Genomic DNA, 22,242 nt, shown 5'->3' with positions numbered 1-22,242 from the left:
GAATAGTGCCCCATCATTGGTATCAGTAGGGAGAATAGTGCCCATCATTGGTGTCAGTGGGAGGAATAGTGCCCCATCATTGGTATCAGTGGGAGGAATAGTGCCCCATCATTGGTATCAGTGGGAGGAATAGTGCCCCATCATTGGTATCAGTGGGAGGAATAGTGCCCCATCATTGGTGTCAGTGGGGGGAATAGTGCCCCATCATTGGTGTCAGTGGGAGGAATAGTGCCCCATCATTGGTGTCAGTGGGAGGAATAGTGCCCCATCATTGGTGTCAGTGGGGGGGAATAGTGCCCCATCATTGGTATCAGTGGGAGGAATAGTGTCCCATCATTGGTGTCAGTGGGAGGAATAGTGCCCCATCATTGGTGTCAGTGGGAGGAATAGTGCCCCATCATTGGTATCAGTGGAGGAATAGTGCCCCATCATTGGTATCAGTAGGGAGAATAGTGCCCATCATTGGTGTCAGTGGGAGGAATAGTGCCCCATCATTGGTATCAGTGGGAGGAATAGTGCCCCATCATTGGTATCAGTGGGAGGAATAGTGCCCCATCATTGGTGTCAGTGGGGGGAATAGTGCCCCATCATTGGTGTCAGTGGGAGGAATAGTGCCCCATCATTGGTGTCAGTGGGAGGAATAGTGCCCCATCATTGGTGTCAGTGGGGGGGAATAGTGCCCCATCATTGGTATCAGTGGGAGGAATAGTGTCCCATCATTGGTATCAGTGGGAGGAATAGTGCCCCATCATTGGTATCAGTGGGGGGAATAGTGCCCCATCATTGGTGTCAGTGGGAGGAATAGTGCCCCATCATTGGTGTCAGTGGGGGGGAATAGTGCCCCATCATTGGTATCAGTGGGTGGAATAGTGCCCCATCATTGGTATCAGTGGGAGGAATAGTGCCCCATCATTGGTATCAGTGGGGGGAATAGTGCCCCATCATTGGTGTCAGTGGGGGGAATAGTGCCCCATCATTGGTGTCAGTGGGAGGAATAGTGTCCCATCATTGGTGTCAGTGGGAGGAATAGTGCCCCATCATTGGTGTCAGTGGGAGGAATAGTGTCCCATCATTGGTGTCAGTGGGAGGAATAGTGTCCCATCATTGGTATCAGTGGGAGGAATAGTGCCCCATCATTGGTATCAGTGGGAGGAATAGTGCCCCATCATTGGTGTCAGTGGGAGGAATAGTGCCCCATCATTGGCGTCAGTGGGAGGAATAGTGCCCCATCATTGGTGTCAGTGGGAGGAATAGTGCCCCATTGTTGGTGGTAGGAAATATGCTCCTCTGTTGCTGACAGTGGGGGGGGGGGGGGGGGGCAGCAGGCAAAGGGCTGCAGTTGGGAGTCCCCGGCTCCAGAGGGTCCTGTGGATGACATTGCCCTTCATGATTGGACAAGGTCAGCACAATGACACCAGGTATCTTTCTAGCTCTCTGCAGCGCCTGATTTACATGATGAGGGAAGTTGAAGCTTCAGAAGTTAAAGAGGTTCCCCGCAGGAAGTGAACACACCTGTCCGGCTGCATGTTACGTTCTAGGTGGGCAGTTGGGGGGGATTTGGACCACAGCTCATCTGCCCATTTTTACCACCCCCTTGCTGTCTATTTAATCAGTGCCAAAGAATTGGTTTTAGCAGGGTTCCCTGAGACCTGGAAATTATTTTAGGGGTTCCTGTGGGAGAAGGTTGGGAAAGGCCGGTATAGATGGCGGGAAGGTTCCGCTGCCTTTACATCGGGGATCATAAATACAGACTAATTCATAAAATCACAATGTATGGGGGGAGGGATGATTGTCATCTTGCTCTGCTCTCCTGATATGGACTAAAAACAGGTCTCCCCCCATCTCCATTACACGGGGGAGGAGGGATTTGTAGTTTATACAAGGGAAATGCATATAGCTAGCTCAACGGGTATTTTCCCGTACTTGCTGAAAATATTTTTAGCTTGAAAAAGAAAACGAAGGCCGCCATTACATCTAAGGACTGGTAAGCTGAAATATATTTCATTTTTGTTCTGGGGTTTGGATATTTCGTTTTTAAATATTTACTTGTCTAAATAAAGGAAATGCCGGCAATAGACCTCTCTAGTAAGTAATGCCTCATCTCTCCACCGGAGGGCAGTATTCAGATCCTGATCTATGACTGTACCGGCAATAGACCTCTCTAGTATGTAATGCCTCATCTCTCCACCGGAGGGCAGTATTCAGATCCAGATCTATGACTGTACCGGCAATAGACCTCTCTAGTAAGTAATGCCTCATCTCTCCACCGAAGGGCAGTATTCAGATCCAGATCTATGACTGTACCGGCAATAGACCTCTCTAGTAAGTAATGCCTCATCTCTCCACCGGAGGGCAGTATTCAGACCCTGATCTATGACTGTACCGGCAATAGAACTCTCTAGTAAGTAATGCCTCATCTCTCCACCGGGGGGCAGTATTCAGATCCTGATCTATAACTGTACCGGCAATAGACCTCTCTAGTAAGCAATGCCTCATCTCTCCACCGGAGGGCAGTATTCAGATCCAGATCTATGACTGTACCGGCAATAGACCTCTCTAGTAAGTAATGCCTCATCTCTCCACCGGAGGGCAGTATTCAGACCCTGATCTATGACTGTACCGGCAATAGACCTCTCTAGTAAGTAATGCCTCATCTCTCCACCGGGGAGCAGTATTCAGATCCTGATCTATAACTGTACCGGCAATAGACCTCTCTAGTAAGCAATGCCTCATCTCTCCACCGGAGGGCAGTATTCAGATCCAGATCTATGACTGTACCGGCAATAGAACTCTCTAGTAAGCAATGCCTCATCTCTCCACCGGAGGGCAGTATTCAGATCCTGATCTATGACTGTACCGGCAATAGACCTCTCTAGTAAGTAATGCCTCATCTCTCCACCGGAGGGCAGTATTCAGATCCAGATCTATGACTGTACCGGCAATAGACCTCTCTAGTAAGTAATGCCTCATCTCTCCACCGGAGGGCAGTATTCAGATCCAGATCTATGACTGTACCGGCAATAGACCTCTCTAGTAAGTAATGCCTCATCTCTCCACCGGGGGGCAGTATTCAGATCCAGATCTATGACTGTACCGGCAATAGACCTCTCTAGTAAGTAATGCCTCATCTCTCCACCGGAGGGCAGTATTCAGACCCTGATCTATGACTGTACCGGCAATAGACCTCTCTAGTAAGCAATGCCTCATCTCTCCACCGGGGAGCAGTATTCAGATCCTGATCTATGACTGTACCGGCAATAGACCTCTCTAGTAAGCAATGCCTCATCTCTCCACCGGAGGGCAGTATTCAGACCCTGATCTATGACTGTACCGGCAATAGACCTCTCTAGTAAGCAATGCCTCATCTCTCCACCGGAGGGCAGTATTCAGACCCTGATCTATGACTGTACCGGCAATAGACCTCTCTAGTAAGCAATGCCTCATCTCTCCACCGGAGGGCAGTATTCAGATCCAGATCTATGACTGTACCGGCAATAGACCTCTCTAGTAAATAATGCCTCATCTCTCCACCGGAGGGCAGTATTCAGACCCTGATCTATGACTGTACCGGCAATAGACCTCTCTAGTAAGCAATGCCTCATCTCTCCACCGGAGGGCCGTATTCAGATCCAGATCTATGACTGTACCGGCAATAGACCTCTCTAGTAAGCAATGCCTCATCTCTCCACCGGAGGGCAGTATTCAGACCCTGATCTATGACTGTACCGGCAATAGACCTCTCTAGTAAGCAATGCCTCATCTCTCCACCGGAGGGCAGTATTCAGATCCTGATCTATGACTGTACCGGCAATAGACCTCTCTAGTAAGCAATGCCTCATCTCTCCACCGGATGGCAGTATTCAGATCCAGATCTATGACTGTACCGGCAATAGAACTCTCTAGTAAGTAATGCCTCATCTCTCCACCGGAGGGCAGTATTCAGATCCAGATCTATGACTGTACCGGCAATAGACCTCTCTAGTAAGCAATGCCTCATCTCTCCACCGGAGGGCAGTATTCAGATCCAGATCTATGACTGTACCGGCAATAGACCTCTCTAGTAAGCAATGCCTCATCTCTCCACCGGGGGGCAGTATTCAGATCCAGATCTATGACTGTACCGGTGTTCTGGCATATAGTGTCCGCCTGTACTGCGCACGTGCAGTACGGAGCAGACGAAGGTTGGGAAAATCTCCGAAGCTGAACGGCGCCTGCGCCGTGAGTGGAGGTGGTGGCCCCACCATCCAAGCGGACATAGGGTTGTGAATATTAGAGGGCCCCTCGCTTCGCTCTCCACACTTCGGGCTCCGCCTCGCTGCGCTCGGCTCTTTTATATTCCTACTCTATGTCCACTTGGATGGTGGGGATAGAACCTGGACTCAGTGCGCAGGCGCCGTTCATACTCGCCAATTTTCGGAATCTGTGTTGCTGTGTACTGCGCATGCGCAGTACGCAGTGGACACTATCGGATGGAGGATCTTATATGATAGGACATCGGCAATAGAACTCTCTAGTAAGCAATGCCTCATCTCTCCACCGGAGGGCAGTATTCAGACCCTGATCTATGACTGTACCGGCAATAGACCTCTCTAGTAAGCAATGCTTCATCTCTCCACCGGAGGGCAGTATTCAGATCCAGATCTATGACTGTACCGGCAATAGACCTCTGTAGTAGGCAATGCCTCATCTCTCCACCGGGGGGCAGTATTCAGATCCAGATCTATGACTGTACCGGCAATAGACCTCTCTAGTAAGCAATGCTTCATCTCTCCACCGGGGGGCAGTATTCAGATCCAGATCTATGACTGTACCGGCAATAGACCTCTCTAGTAAGCAATGCCTCATCTCTCCACCGGGGGACAGTATTCAGATCCAGATCTATGACTGTACCGGCAATAGACCTCTCTGGTAAGCAATGCCTCATCTCTCCACCGGGGGGCAGTATTCAGATCCAGATCTATGACTGTACCAGCAATAGACCTCTCTAGTAAGCAATGGTTGCACTCACCGAGCTTCACCATGATGTTGGACTTCTTGCGGTGTATGATGTATATTACCGAAATAGTGATGACTGAACAATACAGCGATGAGGACGGGGAGGATCCATGAAGGATTATCTATGGAAAGAGAGAATGCTTATCCATTACACAGAGGCCACCATGATATTAAAGAGCACATGTCACAGACAGGGCCGGATTAACATGGGGGCTATTGGAGCTGCAGCTCCAGGCCCCTTTCTCAAGATAGGCCCATTTGCCCCCCCCCCAAAAACAGATGTACTTCGAGGATTGTAGGTCGGTGATCAGGAGTCACAGAGACCCCACATTTGGGGGGGTAGGTAGCTAAAGCCCCCCTCCAGCACTGGTTATAATATGGGACTGCTATCCTCTATGGTTCCGGAGATACGGGGCTCCTTGTACAGCCTGTCAGAAGCTGCACACAGAGCGGCAGTATAAATACAGCTGGGACACTCTGCAGCAGACGGAGAGGATGACATCACAGTGCTGATAATAATTATTTGTATATTACTTCTGATAATTAACCCCTTGTCACCCAGGCCCATTCTGAGTCTTCTCTCCTACATGGAAAAATCATCTGTTTTATTTATGCTAGAAAATGACTCAGAACCCCCAACCATTATATATGGTTTTAGCCGAGACCCTGTGGAATAAAATGGTGGTCTTTGCAACTTTTTATGTTACACGATATTTGCGCAGCAATTTTTCAAACTTTTTTTTGGAAAGAAACTTCATTCATAAAAAAAAGAACACTAAAGTTGGACGATTTTTTTGTTGTGTACGAAGCGATGTTTACATTTTTTTACAGGTTACATGTTTAGAGTTACAGAGGAGGTCTAGTATAGGAAATCTCTCAGCCAATCAGAGTCCAGCATGAGATCACAGACAGTATAGGAAATCTCTCAGCCAATCAGAGTCCAGCATGAGATCACAGACAGTATAGGAAATCTCTCAGCCAATCAGAGTCCAGCATGAGATCACAGACAGTATAGGAAATCTCTCAGCCAATCAGAGTCCAGCATGAGATCACAGACAGTATAGGAAATCTCTCAGCCAATCAGAGTCCAGCATGAGATCACAGACAGTATAGGAAATCTCTCAGCCAATCAGAGTCCAGCATGAGATCACAGACAGTATAGGAAATCTCTCAGCCAATCAGAGTCCAGCATGAGATCACAGACAGTATAGGAAATCTCTCAGCCAATCAGAGTCTAGCATGAGATCACAGACAGCATAGGATATCTCTCAGCCAATCAGAGTCCAGCATGAGATCACAGACAGTATAGGAAATCTCTCAACCAATCAGAGTCCAGCCCCAGATCACAGACAGTATAGGAAATCTCTCAGCCAGAGTCCAGCATGAGATCACAGACAGTATAGGAAATCTCTCAGCCAATCAGAGTCCAGCCCCAGATCACAGACAGTATAGGAAATCTCTCAGCCAATCAGAGTCCAGCATGAGATCACAGACAGTATAGGAAATCTCTCAGCCAATCAGAGACTAGCATGAGATCACAGACAGTATAGGAAATCTCTCAGCCAGAGTCCAGCATGAGATCACAGACAGTATAGGAAATCTCTCAGCCAATCAGAGTCCAGCCCCAGATCACAGACAGTATAGGAAATCTCTCAGCCAATCAGAGTCCAGCATGAGATCACAGACAGTATAGGAAATCTCTCAGCCAATCAGAGTCCAGCATGAGATCACAGACAGTATAGGAAATCTCTCAGCCAATCAGAGTCGAGCATGAGATCACAGACAGTATAGGAAATCTCTCAGCCAATCAGAGTCCAGCATGAGATCACAGACAGTATAGGAAATCTCTCAGCCAATCAGAGTCCAGCATGAGATCACAGACAGTATAGGAAATCTCTCAGCCAATCAGAGTCCAGCATGAGATCACAGACAGTATAGGAAATCTCTCAGCCAATCAGAGTCCAGCATGAGATCACAGACAGTATAGGAAATCTCTCAGCCAATCAGAGTCCAGCATGAGATCACAGACAGTATAGGAAATCTCTTAGCCAATCAGAGTCCAGCCCGAGATCACAGACAGTATAAGAAATCTCTCAGCCAATCAGAGTCCAGCATGAGATCACAGACAGTATAGGAAATCTCTCAGCCAGAGTCCAGCCCGAGATCAAAGACATTATAGGAAATCTCTCAGCCAATCAGAGTCCAGCATGAGATCACAGACAGTATAGGAAATCTCTCAGCCAATCAGAGTCCAGACCCAGATCACAGACAGTATAGGAAATCTCTCAACCAATCAGAGTCCAGCCCCAGATCACAGACAGTATAGGAAATCTCTCAGCCAATCAGAGTCCAGCATGAGATCACAGACAGTATAGGAAATCTCTCAGCCAATCAGAGACTAGCATGAGATCACAGACAGTATAGGAAATCTCTCAGCCAATCAGAGACTAGCATGAGATCACAGACAGTATAGGAAATCTCTCAGCCAATCAGAGACTAGCATGAGATCACAGACAGTATAGGAAATCTCTCAGCCAGAGTCCAGCATGAGATCACAGACAGTATAGGAAATCTCTCAGCCAATCAGAGTCCAGCCCCAGATCACAGACAGTATAGGAAATCTCTCAGCCAATCAGAGTCCAGCATGAGATCACAGACAGTATAGGAAATCTCTCAGCCAATCAGAGACTAGCATGAGATCACAGACAGTATAGGAAATCTCTCAGCCAGAGTCCAGCATGAGATCACAGACAGTATAGGAAATCTCTCAGCCAATCAGAGTCCAGCCCCAGATCACAGACAGTATAGGAAATCTCTCAGCCAATCAGAGTCCAGCATGAGATCACAGACAGTATAGGAAATCTCTCAGCCAATCAGAGTCCAGCATGAGATCACAGACAGTATAGGAAATCTCTCAGCCAATCAGAGTCGAGCATGAGATCACAGACAGTATAGGAAATCTCTCAGCCAATCAGAGTCCAGCATGAGATCACAGACAGTATAGGAAATCTCTCAGCCAATCAGAGTCCAGCATGAGATCACAGACAGTATAGGAAATCTCTCAGCCAATCAGAGTCCAGCATGAGATCACAGACAGTATAGGAAATCTCTCAGCCAATCAGAGTCCAGCATGAGATCACAGACAGTATAGGAAATCTCTCAGCCAATCAGAGTCCAGCATGAGATCACAGACAGTATAGGAAATCTCTTAGCCAATCAGAGTCCAGCCCGAGATCACAGACAGTATAAGAAATCTCTCAGCCAATCAGAGTCCAGCATGAGATCACAGACAGTATAGGAAATCTCTCAGCCAGAGTCCAGCCCGAGATCAAAGACATTATAGGAAATCTCTCAGCCAATCAGAGTCCAGCATGAGATCACAGACAGTATAGGAAATCTCTCAGCCAATCAGAGTCCAGACCCAGATCACAGACAGTATAGGAAATCTCTCAACCAATCAGAGTCCAGCCCCAGATCACAGACAGTATAGGAAATCTCTCAGCCAATCAGAGTCCAGCATGAGATCACAGACAGTATAGGAAATCTCTCAGCCAATCAGAGACTAGCATGAGATCACAGACAGTATAGGAAATCTCTCAGCCAATCAGAGACTAGCATGAGATCACAGACAGTATAGGAAATCTCTCAGCCAATCAGAGACTAGCATGAGATCACAGACAGTATAGGAAATCTCTCAGCCAGAGTCCAGCATGAGATCACAGACAGTATAGGAAATCTCTCAGCCAATCAGAGTCCAGCCCCAGATCACAGACAGTATAGGAAATCTCTCAGCCAATCAGAGTCCAGTATGAGATCACAGACAGTATAGGAAATCTCTCAGCCAGAGTCCAGCATGAGATCACAGACAGCATAGGAAATCTCAGCCAATCAGAGTCCAGCCCCAGATCACAGACAGTATAGGAAATCTCTCAGCCAATCAGAGTCCAGCATGAGATCACAGACAGTATAGGAAATCTCTCAGCCAATCAGAGTCCAGCATGAGATCACAGACAGTATAGGAAATCTCTCAGCCAATCAGAGTCCAGCCCCAGATCACAGACAGTATAGGAAATCTCTCAGCCAGAGTTCAGCATGAGATCACAGACAGTATAGGAAATCTCTCAGCCAATCAGAGTCCAGCATGAGATCACAGACAGTATAGGAAATCTCTCAGCCAATCAGAGTCCAGCATGAGATCACAGACAGTATAGGAAATCTCTCAGCCAATCAGAGTCCAGCATGAGATCACAGACAGTATAGGAAATCTCTCAGCCAATCAGAGTCCAGCATGAGATCACAGACAGTATAGGAAATCTCTCAGCCAATCAGAGTCCAGCCCGAGATCACAGACAGTATAAGAAATCTCTCAGCCAATCAGAGTCCAGCATGAGATCACAGACAGTATAGGAAATCTCTCAGCCAATCAGAGTCCAGCTCGAGATCACAGACAGTATAGGAAATCTCTCAGCCAATCAGAGTCCAGCATGAGATCACAGACAGTATAGGAAATCTCTCAGCCAATCAGAGTCCAGCATGAGATCACAGACAGTATAGGAAATCTCTCAGCCAATCAGAGTCCAGCATGAGATCACAGCCAGTATAGGAAATCTCTCAGCCAGAGTCCAGCATGAGATCACAGACAGTATAGGAAATCTCTCAGCCAATCAGAGTCCAGCCCCAGATCACAGACAGTATAGGAAATCTCTCAGCCAATCAGAGTCCAGCATGAGATCACAGACAGTATAGGAAATCTCTCAGCCAATCAGAGACTAGCATGAGATCACAGACAGTATAGGAAATCTCTCAGCCAATCAGAGTCCAGCCCGAGATCACAGACAGTATAAGAAATCTCTCAGCCAATCAGAGTCCAGCCCGAGATCACAGACAGTATAGGAAATCTCTCAGCCAATCAGAGTCCAGCATGAGATCACAGACAGTATAGGAAATCTCTCAGCCAATCAGAGTCCAGCATGAGATCACAGACAGTATAGGAAATCTCTCAGCCAGAGTCCAGCCCGAGATCAAAGACATTATAGGAAATCTCTCAGCCAATCAGAGTCCAGCCCCAGATCACAGACAGTATAGGAAATCTTTCAGCCAATCAGAGTCCAGCATGAGATCACAGACAGCATAGGAAATCTCTCAGCCAATCAGAGTCCAGCCCCAGATCACAGACAGTATAGGAAATCTCTCAGCCAATCAGAGTCCAGCATGAGATCACAGACAGCATAGGAAATCTCTCAGCCAATCAGAGTCCAGCCCCAGATCACAGACAGTATAGGAAATCTCTCAGCCAATCAGAGTCCAGCATGAGATCACAGACAGTATAGGAAATCTCTCAGCCAATCAGAGTCCAGCATGAGATCACAGACAGTATAGGAAATCTCTCAGCCAATCAGAGTCCAGCATGAGATCACAGACAGTATAGGAAATCTCTCAGCCAGAGTCCAGCATGAGATCACAGACAGTATAGGAAATCTCTCAGCCAATCAGAGTCCAGCCCGAGATCACAGACAGTATAAGAAATCTCTCAGCCAATCAGAGTCCAGCATGAGATCACAGACAGTATAGGAAATCTCTCAGCCAGAGTCCAGCCCGAGATCAAAGACATTATAGGAAATCTCTCAGCCAATCAGAGTCCAGCATGAGATCACAGACAGTATAGGAAATCTCTCAGCCAATCAGAGTCCAGACCCAGATCACAGACAGTATAGGAAATCTCTCAACCAATCAGAGTCCAGCCCCAGATCACAGACAGTATAGGAAATCTCTCAGCCAATCAGAGTCCAGCATGAGATCACAGACAGTATAGGAAATCTCTCAGCCAATCAGAGACTAGCATGAGATCACAGACAGTATAGGAAATCTCTCAGCCAATCAGAGACTAGCATGAGATCACAGACAGTATAGGAAATCTCTCAGCCAATCAGAGACTAGCATGAGATCACAGACAGTATAGGAAATCTCTCAGCCAGAGTCCAGCATGAGATCACAGACAGTATAGGAAATCTCTCAGCCAATCAGAGTCCAGCCCCAGATCACAGACAGTATAGGAAATCTCTCAGCCAATCAGAGTCCAGTATGAGATCACAGACAGTATAGGAAATCTCTCAGCCAGAGTCCAGCATGAGATCACAGACAGCATAGGAAATCTCAGCCAATCAGAGTCCAGCCCCAGATCACAGACAGTATAGGAAATCTCTCAGCCAATCAGAGTCCAGCATGAGATCACAGACAGTATAGGAAATCTCTCAGCCAATCAGAGTCCAGCATGAGATCACAGACAGTATAGGAAATCTCTCAGCCAATCAGAGTCCAGCCCCAGATCACAGACAGTATAGGAAATCTCTCAGCCAGAGTCCAGCATGAGATCACAGACAGTATAGGAAATCTCTCAGCCAATCAGAGTCCAGCATGAGATCACAGACAGTATAGGAAATCTCTCAGCCAATCAGAGTCCAGCATGAGATCACAGACAGTATAGGAAATCTCTCAGCCAATCAGAGTCCAGCATGAGATCACAGACAGTATAGGAAATCTCTCAGCCAATCAGAGTCCAGCATGAGATCACAGACAGTATAGGAAATCTTTCAGCCAATCAGAGTCCAGCATGAGATCACAGACAGCATAGGAAATCTCTCAGCCAATCAGAGTCCAGCCCCAGATCACAGACAGTATAGGAAATCTCTCAGCCAATCAGAGTCCAGCATGAGATCACAGACAGCATAGGAAATCTCTCAGCCAATCAGAGTCCAGCCCCAGATCACAGACAGTATAGGAAATCTCTCAGCCAATCAGAGTCCAGCATGAGATCACAGACAGTATAGGAAATCTCTCAGCCAATCAGAGTCCAGCATGAGATCACAGACAGTATAGGAAATCTCTCAGCCAATCAGAGTCCAGCATGAGATCACAGACAGTATAGGAAATCTCTCAGCCAATCAGAGTCCAGCATGAGATCACAGACAGTATAGGAAATCTCTTAGCCAATCAGAGTCCAGCCCGAGATCACAGACAGTATAAGAAATCTCTCAGCCAATCAGAGTCCAGCATGAGATCACAGACAGTATAGGAAATCTCTCAGCCAGAGTCCAGCCCGAGATCAAAGACATTATAGGAAATCTCTCAGCCAATCAGAGTCCAGCATGAGATCACAGACAGTATAGGAAATCTCTCAGCCAATCAGAGTCCAGACCCAGATCACAGACAGTATAGGAAATCTCTCAACCAATCAGAGTCCAGCCCCAGATCACAGACAGTATAGGAAATCTCTCAGCCAATCAGAGTCCAGCATGAGATCACAGACAGTATAGGAAATCTCTCAGCCAATCAGAGACTAGCATGAGATCACAGACAGTATAGGAAATCTCTCAGCCAATCAGAGACTAGCATGAGATCACAGACAGTATAGGAAATCTCTCAGCCAATCAGAGACTAGCATGAGATCACAGACAGTATAGGAAATCTCTCAGCCAGAGTCCAGCCCCAGATCACAGACAGTATAGGAAATCTCTCAGCCAATCAGAGTCCAGTATGAGATCACAGACAGTATAGGAAATCTCTCAGCCAGAGTCCAGCATGAGATCACAGACAGCATAGGAAATCTCAGCCAATCAGAGTCCAGCCCCAGATCACAGACAGTATAGGAAATCTCTCAGCCAATCAGAGTCCAGCATGAGATCACAGACAGTATAGGAAATCTCTCAGCCAATCAGAGTCCAGCATGAGATCACAGACAGTATAGGAAATCTCTCAGCCAATCAGAGTCCAGCCCCAGATCACAGACAGTATAGGAAATCTCTCAGCCAGAGTCCAGCATGAGATCACAGACAGTATAGGAAATCTCTCAGCCAATCAGAGTCCAGCATGAGATCACAGACAGTATAGGAAATCTCTCAGCCAATCAGAGTCCAGCATGAGATCACAGACAGTATAGGAAATCTCTCAGCCAATCAGAGTCCAGCATGAGATCACAGACAGTATAGGAAATCTCTCAGCCAATCAGAGTCCAGCATGAGATCACAGACAGTATAGGAAATCTCTCAGCCAATCAGAGTCCAGCATGAGATCACAGACAGTATAGGAAATCTCTCAGCCAATCAGAGTCCAGCCCGAGATCACAGACAGTATAAGAAATCTCTCAGCCAATCAGAGTCCAGCATGAGATCACAGACAGTATAGGAAATCTCTCAGCCAATCAGAGTCCAGCTCGAGATCACAGACAGTATAGGAAATCTCTCAGCCAATCAGAGTCCAGCATGAGATCACAGACAGTATAGGAAATCTCTCAGCCAATCAGAGTCCAGCATGAGATCACAGACAGTATAGGAAATCTCTCAGCCAATCAGAGTCCAGCATGAGATCACAGCCAGTATAGGAAATCTCTCAGCCAGAGTCCAGCATGAGATCACAGACAGTATAGGAAATCTCTCAGCCAATCAGAGTCCAGCCCCAGATCACAGACAGTATAGGAAATCTCTCAGCCAATCAGAGTCCAGCATGAGATCACAGACAGTATAGGAAATCTCTCAGCCAATCAGAGACTAGCATGAGATCACAGACAGTATAGGAAATCTCTCAGCCAATCAGAGTCCAGCCCGAGATCACAGACAGTATAAGAAATCTCTCAGCCAATCAGAGTCCAGCCCGAGATCACAGACAGTATAGGAAATCTCTCAGCCAATCAGAGTCCAGCATGAGATCACAGACAGTATAGGAAATCTCTCAGCCAATCAGAGTCCAGCATGAGATCACAGACAGTATAGGAAATCTCTCAGCCAGAGTCCAGCATGAGATCACAGACAGTATAGGAAATCTCTCAGCCAATCAGAGTCCAGCCCCAGATCACAGACAGTATAAGAAATCTCTCAGCCAATCAGAGTCCAGCATGAGATCACAGACAGTATAGGAAATCTCTCAGCCAATCAGAGTCCAGCCCCAGATCACAGACAGTATAGGAAATCTCTCAGCCAATCAGAGTCCAGCATGAGATCACAGACAGTATAGGAAATCTCTCAGCCAATCAGAGTCCAGCATGAGATCACAGACAGTATAGGAAATCTCTCAGCCAATCAGAGTCCAGCATGAGATCACAGACAGTATAGGAAATCTCTCAGCCAATCAGAGTCCAGCATGAGATCACAGACAGTATAGGAAATCTCTCAGCCAATCAGAGTCCAGCATGAGATCACAGACAGTATAGGAAATCTCTCAGCCAATCAGAGTCCAGCATGAGATCACAGACAGTATAGGAAATCTCTCAGCCAATCAGAGTCTAGCATGAGATCACAGACAGTATAGGAAATCTCTCAGCCAATCAGAGTCCAGCATGAGATCACAGACAGTATAGGAAATCTCTCAGCCAATCAGAGTCCAGCCCCAGATCACAGACAGTATAGGAAATCTCTCAGCCAATCAGAGTCCAGCCCGAGATCACAGACAGTATAAGAAATCTCTCAGCCAATCAGAGTCCAGCCCCAGATCACAGACAGTATAGGAAATCTCTCAGCCAATCAGAGTCCAGCCCGAGATCACAGACAGTATAGGAAATCTCTCAGCCAATCAGAGTCCAGCATGAGATCACAGACAGTATAGGAAATCTCTCAGCCAATCAGAGTCTAGCATGAGATCACAGACAGTATAGGAAATCTCTCAGCCAATCAGAGTCCAGCCCGAGATCAAAGACAGTATAGGAAATCTCTCAGCCAATCAGAGTCCAGCATGAGATCACAGACAGTATAGGAAATCTCTCAGCCAATCAGAGTCCAGCATGAGATCACAGACAGTATAGGAAATCTCTCAGCCAATCAGAGACTAGCATGAGATCACAGACAGTATAGGAAATCTCTCAGCCAATCAGAGTCCAGCCCCAGATCACAGACAGTATAGGAAATCTCTCAGCCAATCAGAGTCCAGCATGAGATCACAGACAGTATAGGAAATCTCTCAGCCAATCAGAGTCCAGCATGAGATCACAGACAGTATAGGAAATCTCTCAGCCAATCAGAGTCCAGCATGAGATCACAGACAGTATAGGAAATCTCTCAGCCAATCAGAGTCCAGCATGAGATCACAGACAGTATAGGAAATCTCTCAGCCAATCAGAGTCCAGCATGAGATCACAGACAGTATAGGAAATCTCTCAGCCAATCAGAGTCCAGCATGAGATCACAGACAGTATAGGAAATCTCTCAGCCAATCAGAGTCCAGCATGAGATCACAGACAGTATAGGAAATCTCTCAGCCAATCAGAGTCCAGCATGAGATCACAGACAGTATAGGAAATCTCTCAGCCAATCAGAGTCCAGCATGAGATCACAGACAGTATAGGAAATCTCTCAGCCAATCAGAGTCCAGCATGAGATCACAGACAGTATAGGAAATCTCTCAGCCAATCAGAGTCCAGCCCCAGATCACAGACAGTATAGGAAATCTCTCAGCCAATCAGAGTCCAGCCCGAGATCACAGACAGTATAAGAAATCTCTCAGCCAATCAGAGTCCAGCCCCAGATCACAGACAGTATAGGAAATCTCTCAGCCAATCAGAGTCCAGCCCGAGATCACAGACAGTATAAGAAATCTCTCAGCCAATCAGAGTCCAGCCCGAGATCACAGACAGTATAGGAAATCTCTCAGCCAATCAGAGTCCAGCATGAGATCACAGACAGTATAGGAAATCTCTCAGCCAATCAGAGTCTAGCATGAGATCACAGACAGTATAGGAAATCTCTCAGCCAATCAGAGTCCAGCCCGAGATCAAAGACAGTATAGGAAATCTCTCAGCCAATCAGAGTCCAGCATGAGATCACAGACAGTATAGGAAATCTCTCAGCCAATCAGAGTCCAGCATGAGATCACAGACAGTATAGGAAATCTCTCAGCCAATCAGAGACTAGCATGAGATCACAGACAGTATAGGAAATCTCTCAGCCAATCAGAGTCCAGCCCCAGATCACAGACAGTATAGGAAATCTCTCAGCCAATCAGAGTCCAGCATGAGATCACAGACAGTATAGGAAATCTCTCAGCCAATCAGAGTCCAGCATGAGATCACAGACAGTATAGGAAATCTCTCAGCCAATCAGAGTCCAGCATGAGATCACAGACAGTATAGGAAATCTCTCGGCCAATCAGAGTCCAGCCCGAGATCACAGACAGTATAAGAAATCTCTCAGCCAATCAGAGTCCAGCATGAGATCACAGACAGTATAGGAAATCTCTCAGCCAATCAGAGTCCAGCTCGAGATCACAGACAGTATAGGAAATCTCTCAGCCAATCAGAGTCCAGCATGAGATCACAGACAGTATAGGAAATCTCTCAGCCAATCAGAGTCCAGCATGAGATCACAGACAGTATAGGAAATCTCTCAGCCAATCAGAGTCCAGCATGAGATCACAGCCAGTATAGGAAATCTCTCAGCCAGAGTCCAGCATGAGATCACAGACAGTATAGGAAATCTCTCAGCCAATCAGAGTCCAGCATGAGATCACAGACAGTATAGGAAATCTCTCAGCCAGAGTCCAGCATGAGATCACAGACAGTATAGGAAATCTCTCAGCCAATCAGAGTCCAGCCCCAGATCACAGACAGTATAGGAAATCTCTCAGCCAATCAGAGTCCAGCATGAGATCACAGACAGTATAGGAAATCTCTCAGCCAATCAGAGACTAGCATGAGATCACAGACAGTATAGGAAATCTCTCAGCCAATCAGAGTCCAGCCCGAGATCACAGACAGTATAAGAAATCTCTCAGCCAATCAGAGTCCAGCCCGAGATCACAGACAGTATAGGAAATCTCTCAGCCAATCAGAGTCCAGCATGAGATCACAGACAGTATAGGAAATCTCTCAGCCAATCAGAGTCCAGCATGAGATCACAGACAGTATAGGAAATCTCTCAGCCAGAGTCCAGCCCGAGATCAAAGACATTATAGGAAATCTCTCAGCCAATCAGAGTCCAGCATGAGATCACAGACAGTATAGGAAATCTCTCAGCCAGAGTCCAGCATGAGATCACAGACAGTATAGGAAATCTCTCAGCCAATCAGAGTCCAGCCCCAGATCACAGACAGTATAGGAAATCTCTCAGCCAATCAGAGTCCAGCATGAGATCACAGACAGCATAGGAAATCTCTCAGCCAATCAGAGTCCAGCCCCAGATCACAGACAGTATAGGAAATCTCTCAGCCAATCAGAGTCCAGCATGAGATCACAGACAGCATAGGAAATCTCTCAGCCAATCAGAGTCCAGCCCCAGATCACAGACAGTATAGGAAATCTCTCAGCCAATCAGAGTCCAGCATGAGATCACAGACAGTATAGGAAATCTCTCAGCCAATCAGAGTCCAGCATGAGATCACAGACAGTATAGGAAATCTCTCAGCCAATCAGAGTCCAGCCCCAGATCACAGACAGTATAAGAAATCTCTCAGCCAATCAGAGTCCAGCATGAGATCACAGACAGTATAGGAAATCTCTCAGCCAATCAGAGTCCAGCCCCACATCACAGACAGTATAGGAAATCTCTCAGCCAATCAGAGTCCAGCCCCAGATCACAGACAGTATAGGAAATCTCTCAGCCAATCAGAGTCCAGCATGAGATCACAGACAGTATAGGAAATCTCTCAGCCAATCAGAGTCCAGCCCCAGATCACAGACAGTATAGGAAATCTCTCAGCCAATCAGAGTCCAGCCCGAGATCACAGACAGTATAAGAAATCTCTCAGCCAATCAGAGTCCAGCCCCAGATCACAGACAGTATAGGAAATCTCTCAGCCAATCAGAGTCCAGCCCGAGATCACAGACAGTATAAGAAATCTCTCAGCCAATCAGAGTCCAGCCCGAGATCACAGACAGTATAGGAAATCTCTCAGCCAATCAGAGTCCAGCATGAGATCACAGACAGTATAGGAAATCTCTCAGCCAATCAGAGTCTAGCATGAGATCACAGACAGTATAGGAAATCTCTCAGCCAATCAGAGTCCAGCCCGAGACAAAGACAGTATAGGAAATCTCTCAGCCAATCAGAGTCCAGCATGAGATCACAGACAGTATAGGAAATCTCTCAGCCAATCAGAGTCCAGCATGAGATCACAGACAGTATAGGAAATCTCTCAGCCAATCAGAGTCCAGCATGAGATCACAGACAGTATAGGAAATCTCTCAGCCAATCAGAGTCCAGCATGAGATCACAGACAGTATAGGAAATCTCTCAGCCAATCAGAGTCCAGCATGAGATCACAGACAGTATAGGAAATCTCTCAGCCAATCAGAGTCCAGCATGAGATCACAGACAGTATAGGAAATCTCTCAGCCAATCAGAGTCCAGCATGAGATCACAGACAGTATAGGAAATCTCTCAGCCAATCAGAGTCCAGCATGAGATCACAGACAGTATAGGAAATCTCTCAGCCAATCAGAGTCCAGCATGAGATCACAGACAGTATAGGAAATCTCTCAGCCAATCAGAGTCCAGCATGAGATCACAGACAGTATAGGAAATCTCTCAGCCAATCAGAGTCTAGCATGAGATCACAGACAGTATAGGAAATCTCTCAGCCAATCAGAGTCCAGCATGAGATCACAGACAGTATAGGAAATCTCTCAGCCAATCAGAGTCCAGCCCCAGATCACAGACAGTATAGGAAATCTCTCAGCCAATCAGAGTCCAGCCCGAGATCACAGACAGTATAAGAAATCTCTCAGCCAATCAGAGTCCAGCCCCAGATCACAGACAGTATAGGAAATCTCTCAGCCAATCAGAGTCCAGCCCGAGATCACAGACAGTATAAGAAATCTCTCAGCCAATCAGAGTCCAGCCCGAGATCACAGACAGTATAGGAAATCTCTCAGCCAATCAGAGTCCAGCATGAGATCACAGACAGTATAGGAAATCTCTCAGCCAATCAGAGTCTAGCATGAGATCACAGACAGTATAGGAAATCTCTCAGCCAATCAGAGTCCAGCCCGAGATCAAAGACAGTATAGGAAATCTCTCAGCCAATCAGAGTCCAGCATGAGATCACAGACAGTATAGGAAATCTCTCAGCCAATCAGAGTCCAGCATGAGATCACAGACAGTATAGGAAATCTCTCAGCCAATCAGAGACTAGCATGAGATCATAGACAGTATAGGAAATCTCTCAGCCAATCAGAGTCCAGCCCCAGATCACAGACAGTATAGGAAATCTCTCAGCCAATCAGAGTCCAGCATGAGATCACAGACAGTATAGGAAATCTCTCAGCCAATCAGAGTCCAGCATGAGATCACAGACAGTATAGGAAATCTCTCAGCCAATCAGAGTCCAGCATGAGATCACAGACAGTATAGGAAATCTCTCAGCCAATCAGAGTCCAGCATGAGATCACAGACAGTATAGGAAATCTCTCAGCCAATCAGAGTCCAGCATGAGATCACAGACAGTATAGGAAATCTCTCGGCCAATCAGAGTCCAGCCCGAGATCACAGACAGTATAAGAAATCTCTCAGCCAATCAGAGTCCAGCATGAGATCACAGACAGTATAGGAAATCTCTCAGCCAATCAGAGTCCAGCTCGAGATCACAGACAGTATAGGAAATCTCTCAGCCAATCAGAGTCCAGCATGAGATCACAGACAGTATAGGAAATCTCTCAGCCAATCAGAGTCCAGCATGAGATCACAGACAGTATAGGAAATCTCTCAGCCAATCAGAGTCCAGCATGAGATCACAGCCAGTATAGGAAATCTCTCAGCCAGAGTCCAGCATGAGATCACAGACAGTATAGGAAATCTCTCAGCCAATCAGAGTCCAGCATGAGATCACAGACAGTATAGGAAATCTCTCAGCCAGAGTCCAGCATGAGATCACAGACAGTATAGGAAATCTCTCAGCCAATCAGAGTCCAGCCCCAGATCACAGACAGTATAGGAAATCTCTCAGCCAATCAGAGTCCAGCATGAGATCACAGACAGTATAGGAAATCTCTCAGCCAATCAGAGACTAGCATGAGATCACAGACAGTATAGGAAATCTCTCAGCCAGAGTCCAGCCCGAGATCACAGACAGTATAGGAAAGCTCTCAGCCAATCAGAGTCCAGCCCCAGATCACAGACAGTATAGGAAATCTCTCAGCCAATCAGAGTCCAGCATGAGATCACAGACAGTATAGGAAATCTCTCAGCCAATCAGAGTCCAGCATGAGATCACAGACAGTATAGGAAATCTCTCAGCCAATCAGAGTCCAGCATGAGATCACAGACAGTATAGGAAATCTCTCAGCCAATCAGAGTCCAGCATGAGATCACAGACAGTATAGGAAATCTCTCAGCCAATCAGAGTCCAGCATGAGATCACAGACAGTATAGGAAATCTCTCAGCCAATCAGAGTCCAGCATGAGATCACAGACAGTATAGGAAATCTCTCAGCCAATCAGAGTCCAGCATGAGATCACAGACAGTATAGGAAATCTCTCAGCCAATCAGAGTCTAGCATGAGATCACAGACAGTATAGGAAATCTCTCAGCCAATCAGAGTCCAGCATGAGATCACAGACAGTATAGGAAATCTCTCAGCCAATCAGAGTCCAGCCCCAGATCACAGACAGTATAGGAAATCTCTCAGCCAATCAGAGTCCAGCCCGAGATCACAGACAGTATAAGAAATCTCTCAGCCAATCAGAGTCCAGCCCCAGATCACAGACAGTATAGGAAATCTCTCAGCCAATCAGAGTCCAGCCCGAGATCACAGACAGTATAAGAAATCTCTCAGCCAATCAGAGTCCAGCCCGAGATCACAGACAGTATAGGAAATCTCTCAGCCAATCAGAGTCCAGCATGAGATCACAGACAGTATAGGAAATCTCTCAGCCAATCAGAGTCTAGCATGAGATCACAGACAGTATAGGAAATCTCTCAGCCAATCAGAGTCCAGCCCGAGATCAAAGACAGTATAGGAAATCTCTCAGCCAATCAGAGTCCAGCATGAGATCACAGACAGTATAGGAAATCTCTCAGCCAATCAGAGTCCAGCATGAGATCACAGACAGTATAGGAAATCTCTCAGCCAATCAGAGACTAGCATGAGATCATAGACAGTATAGGAAATCTCTCAGCCAATCAGAGTCCAGCCCCAGATCACAGACAGTATAGGAAATCTCTCAGCCAATCAGAGTCCAGCATGAGATCACAGACAGTATAGGAAATCTCTCAGCCAATCAGAGTCCAGCATGAGATCACAGACAGTATAGGAAATCTCTCAGCCAATCAGAGTCCAGCATGAGATCACAGACAGTATAGGAAATCTCTCAGCCAATCAGAGTCCAGCATGAGATCACAGACAGTATAGGAAATCTCTCAGCCAATCAGAGTCCAGCATGAGATCACAGACAGTATAGGAAATCTCTCGGCCAATCAGAGTCCAGCCCGAGATCACAGACAGTATAAGAAATCTCTCAGCCAATCAGAGTCCAGCATGAGATCACAGACAGTATAGGAAATCTCTCAGCCAATCAGAGTCCAGCTCGAGATCACAGACAGTATAGGAAATCTCTCAGCCAATCAGAGTCCAGCATGAGATCACAGACAGTATAGGAAATCTCTCAGCCAATCAGAGTCCAGCATGAGATCACAGACAGTATAGGAAATCTCTCAGCCAATCAGAGTCCAGCATGAGATCACAGCCAGTATAGGAAATCTCTCAGCCAGAGTCCAGCATGAGATCACAGACAGTATAGGAAATCTCTCAGCCAATCAGAGTCCAGCATGAGATCACAGACAGTATAGGAAATCTCTCAGCCAGAGTCCAGCATGAGATCACAGACAGTATAGGAAATCTCTCAGCCAATCAGAGTCCAGCCCCAGATCACAGACAGTATAGGAAATCTCTCAGCCAATCAGAGTCCAGCATGAGATCACAGACAGTATAGGAAATCTCTCAGCCAATCAGAGACTAGCATGAGATCACAGACAGTATAGGAAATCTCTCAGCCAGAGTCCAGCATGAGATCACAGACAGCATAGGAAAGCTCTCAGCCAATCAGAGTCCAGCCCCAGACCACAGACAGTATAGGAAATCTCTCAGCCAATCAGAGTCCAGCATGAGATCACAGACAGTATAGGAAATCTCTCAGCCAATCAGAGACTAGCATGAGATCACAGACAGTATAGGAAATCTCTCAGCCAGAGTCCAGCCCGAGATCACAGACAGTATAGGAAAGCTCTCAGCCAATCAGAGTCCAGCCCCAGATCACAGACAGTATAGGAAAT

The 22,242-nt window shown here is 46.7% G+C and overlaps 1 long non-coding RNA gene across 4 annotated transcripts in view; it reads right to left on the bottom strand.

Moving 5' to 3' along the window:
- The window catches only part of LOC143934631 (uncharacterized), a 49,974-nt gene that overhangs the window by 14,975 nt on the left and 12,757 nt on the right, over positions 1 to 22,242 (bottom strand). For 3 of the 4 annotated variants that reach the window (XR_013263314.1, XR_013263315.1, XR_013263313.1), the window contains exon 2: positions 5,009 to 5,117. This is a non-coding gene — a long non-coding RNA (uncharacterized LOC143934631). Of the gene's footprint in view, positions 1 to 5,006; positions 5,118 to 22,242 lie in introns of all 4 variants that reach the window. The other variant, XR_013263312.1, reaches the window with a different exon arrangement.

This window comes from Lithobates pipiens, unplaced genomic scaffold, assembly GCF_037356315.1.
Source record: "Lithobates pipiens isolate NorthernLeopardFrog02 unplaced genomic scaffold, aLitPip1_a1.2 Scaffold_27, whole genome shotgun sequence".
NCBI classification, from domain to species: Eukaryota; Metazoa; Chordata; class Amphibia; order Anura; family Ranidae; genus Lithobates; species Lithobates pipiens.
Note: the sequence above shows the minus strand (reverse complement) of the source record. Positions and strands in the feature narration are given on the sequence as shown.